The sequence below is a fragment of the Palaemon carinicauda genome, chromosome 22 (genome assembly GCF_036898095.1).
Source record: "Palaemon carinicauda isolate YSFRI2023 chromosome 22, ASM3689809v2, whole genome shotgun sequence".
Lineage (NCBI taxonomy): Eukaryota > Metazoa > Arthropoda > Malacostraca > Decapoda > Palaemonidae > Palaemon > Palaemon carinicauda.
Window position 1 is genome coordinate 91,422,661 of NC_090746.1, and position 5,000 is coordinate 91,427,660.

Consider the following 5,000-nt stretch of genomic DNA (forward strand, 5'->3'; position numbering starts at 1 on the left):
CGAAAATGAAGTGACTCCTAAAATATTTAAAAGATTATTTTGTAGAAGTTGGGCATGGAGAGGCAAAACTTGATGAATGGGAACCAGGGGTGTTAGTGAAAATGACAAAATGGAGATCTGACTGATTGCAATAATTACAGTCATCACATTTACGTCTAAAGAGACTAGAGAGAAAGATTGAGAAAAATCTGAGAGAATAACGAACAGGGTTTCTAAAAGGTAGAAGTTGTACTGACCAAAATTCCATTTCAAGACATTTTGTACAGCAATGTGTAGAATATAAGAAATACACTTTTGATGGTATTTGTGGACCATGAAAAAGTCTTGGTTAATGTGCGCCGGCCAATTTTGAGGAGTCCTTCGTTATCATGGAGTTCCTCTTAGGTATGTAAATTTGATTAAGGCTGTTCATGAGCATACCTAGTGCATAGTTAATGTTAATAGAGTCCTATCAAAGGAAATTCTATTGAAAAGTGGAATACTCATAGGAAATATGGTATCACCAATTGTTATTTATTCTCTTCATGGATTTGGTAATGTATAGAACAGTTGGGGGTGGCGGAGAAGGATTGGGCTGGATTGATAACAAGAAATTATCGAACATGGAATATGCTGATAGCACTGCCCTTATCAGCAAAATGCTACAATATTTACAAAGCTTGCTTACCAGAATGCATTAAAAGCTTTATGTGGATGAAAGACAGAGATGAGAACAGAATATGCAATGGAGGATGAAATATCATTGGAAGGAGAAGTGATTAATGAGGTAGAATTATTTAAATAAGTAGGAACTCTAATCTCTGATACAGGGTCCTTAGAATTGTAGTTTAATGAAATATTGATAATAACAGATCATACAATGGCTAGACTAAGTAAAATTTGGAAATCAAATCGCTAGAAATTACATATAAAAATTAGGCTATATATTAGTTTAATAAGATCAGTGTATGGAAATGAGTCGTGATATGATAATGATGGAATATTTAACAGATTTTGTAGATTGGAGAACAAAGCCCTCTGAAGAATATTAGGAGTTAAATGGCAGGACAGGACTAGGAATTAAACTATAGTAGAGATTACTAAATCTTTCACAGTTCCTAATACTTAAATGATTCCATCTCATTATTCTTTTCTCCTTCTAGTAACATTTCATCACCCATTGCATGTTCCGTTCTCATCATCTATATGTTTCTTCTATTCATCTTGAGCCCATCCTCTTGTGATATTTCATGCATCTGGTAAGTGAGCATAGCAAATCCCGTGGTTTTCTGCTAATAAGAACAACATCATCAGCATACTCTACCTCAGCTAATTTCTTATTACCAAACCAGTCCGATCTTTCTCCTCCATCATCTACTCTACATATACCTGAAAAAAAATCTTAAAAAAACATAACTAAGGGAATTATCAACCGCAATGAAGGATAGGTATCAATCTTACAAGCACATTAAAATCCGAATAAGAAAAAAAAAAAACATTTAACTATTAACGCTTTTTCCTATATTGTTAGCTGCGACTCCTCCCTAGTAATTCATCAGATAATGGGTGGATATGCCCGCGAGTACTATATGTTTTTCCCTAGAGCAAGTCTAGAATATGAATTATTATTATTATTATCATTATTATTATTATTATTATTATTATTATTATTATTATTATTATTACAATCAAAAAGTTCTTATTATCACTAGGATTGCAACTTGACCAACAACAATAATAATGGATATTAAAAATCCAGAGTTTCATATCGTTATATGTTGTAAAAACACATGAGCAATAAATTTTTTTTTCGAAGTGCCTCTTCAGAAAAAGGAGGCAAAACTTTTACAATAGATCGTAGGCCTATTAAAAATATATGCTAATTGCAAGATAAAATTAACTAAACAACCAAAGTAATAATCGAAGGTAAAGTAGCAGATTAAAATGAAAAGGCAGTTTTCCAACAAGCTAACATTCGTCTTCATAGGCATATAGCTAGTTATCGAGCAACAAGATATTTACTATACTACCAAAGTAGTATTCAATGGTAAATTACCAGAAAATATGAAAAAAAGGCAATTTTCCACCAAGTGAACACTCATCTTCATGTTGAAATAGCTAGTTACCAACAACCAAAGTAGTAATCAAAGATAAAATAAGAGATTGAAAGGAAAGAGAGCAGTTTCCAAACAAGGGAATACTTGTCTTCATATTTAAATAGCTCGTTGCCGGGCAACAAGATTGTTACCAGACTACCAAAGTTGTAGTCAAAGTTGAAATAGTATAATAAAAGGATAAAAGGCAGTTTCCCAACAAGTGAACACTCGTCTCCATATACGAATAGCTCGTTGCCGGGCAACAAGATGGTTACTAAACTACCAAAGTAGTTGTCAAAGTTGAAATAATAGATAAAAGGTAGTTTCCCAACAAGTGAACACTCGTCTTCCTATACAAATACCTCTTTGCCGGGCAACTATATAGTTACTAAAACTACCAAAATAGTTGTCAAAGTTGAAATAGTATATTAAATAGATAAAAGGTAGTTTCCCAACAAGTGAACACTCGTCTTCCTATACAAATACCTCTTTGCCGGGCAACTAGATAGTTACTAAAACTACCAAAGTAGTTGTCAAAGTTGAAATAATAGATAAAAGGTAGTTTCCCAACAAGTGAACACTCGTCTCCTTATACAAATAGCTCTTTGCCGGGCAACTAGATAGTTACTAAATTACCAAAGTAGTAGTCAAAGTTGAAATAGTATAATAAATGGATAAAAGGTAGTTTCCAAACAACTGAATACTCCTCTCCATATACAAATAGCTTGTTGCCAGGCAACAAGATAGTTACTAAACTGCCAAAGGGATAGTCAAAGTTGAAATAATAGATTAAAAGGATAAATGGCAGTTTCCCAACAAGAGAACACTCGTCTTCGTATACAATAACCTCTTTGCCGGGCAACTAGATAGTTACTAAACCACCAAAGTTGTAGTCAAAGTTGAAATAGTATATTAAAAGGATAAAAGGCAGTTTCCAAACAAGTGAACGCTCATCTCCATATACGAATAGCTCGTTGCCGAGCAACAAGATGGTTACTAAACTACCAAAGTAGCTGTCAAAGTTGAAATAATAGATAAAAGGTAGTTTCCCAACAAGTGAACACTCGTCTCCATATACAAATAGCTCGTTGCCGGGCAACAAGATAGTTACTAAACTACCAAAGTAGTTGTCAAAGTTGAAATAGTATATTAAATAAATAAAAGGTAGTTTCCCAACAAGTGAACACTCGTCTTCCTATACAAATACCTCTTTGCCGGGCAACTAGATAGTTACTAAACTACCAAAGTAGTAGGCAAAGTTGAAATAGTATAATAAATGGATAAAAGGTAGTTTCCAAACAACTGAATACTCGTCTCCATATACAAATAGCTCATCATCAGGCAACAAGCTAGTTACCAGACTACCAAAGAAGTAGTCAAAGATGAAATAATATATTAAAAAGGATAAAAGGTAGTTTCCCAACAAGTGAACACTCGTCTCCATATACAAATAGCTCGTTGCCGGGCAACTAGATAGTTACTAAACTACCAAAGTAGTAGTCAAAGTTGAAATATTATAATAAATGGATAAAAAATAGTTTCCAAACAACTGAATACTAGTCTCCATATACAAATAGCTCGTTATCAGGCAACAAGATAGTTACTAAACTACCAAAGTAGTAGTCAAAGTTGAAATAATAGATTAAAAATGATAAAAGGTAGTTTCCCAACAAGTGAACACTCGTTTCCATATACAAATATCTCGTTGCCAGGCAACAAGATAGTTACTAGATCACCAAAGTAGTAGCCAGAGTTGAAATAATACATTTAAAGGATAAAAGGTAGTTTCCGACTAAGTGCCACCTGGTGAATTATACAATGAAATGGGGCAACGTTTGGAATCTTCTCTTCCTTTCTCATTAATCCAATAAGACCCTTCGTTTTGCCCCTCAAGTTGAAGGCACCATGAATTTCCACACAAACCATGATAGACCATTTCAGGCTATTGTCCGAAAAAACTCTGATAGTGCAGTCAATATGTCTTCTCCTCTTGTTTGGACATATAGTAGTAATAAACGCAATGATTATTCCAGGAATTAGTCTTCTTTTACAAATCTTACCCAAACGTATAATTGTGCAGTATAACAAATATCTGTGCATTCGTCCAATGCATTGCGAAAGCATGGAAGAGTTAATAGGTTTACAAGTACCTGACGAGGAATGGCATTGCAGGTTTCTTCAGTCCTGCTCATTATAGTTATGCCTGATAGGATTTATTTGAATATTACATCTTTATTACTAAAACTATAATACATTTCCTCTGCTGATGCCAAAATACATTCTTTAACAATCTCTGCATCTATAGAAGGTCTCATTTGTCTAGCCAAGATTCATGTAACCTCATGTGTTGCCTCTGTCAAAGTCTCTACATGCTATGATATGTAAAGAACTTCAAGGGCCACTATAGTCTGTTCATTTTCCACTATAGGCCCCCCCGTCCTCCCCCCCCCCAATAAAAAAAAAACATTAAAATCTTAATTACTCGGTCAGGATTACATAGAAGTCAATGTGTTTTGGTTTGAAATACATAGAAGACTCTCCAGTTGCTAGGTAAATTTTTATATAGTTAATTTCATTTCATGCAACCCTGAAAGAGTGATCGATATTTCTGCGTTAATTTTTTTGGCCAAATCAAGATGAATACTCAAGTATTATTGAACCTAGTCCTATTAGTAATCTTGTTAAAAGGTGATTGATACAGTAAAACGATGAAATTTATATCTAAAGTCTAATATTGTTGGCGCCTGTAGTAGTATATGTTTTTGCATGTATGTGACTATCATGAAAATTTTCTTCCTGCAAATTTGTATATACACATATCAGATAACAGAGAGAGAGAGAGAGAGAGAGAGAGAGAGAGAGAGAGAGAGAGAGAGTAATCTCTTAAGTCCCAGCGTCTTTTTTACTTCGTTGTTATTGCACTAA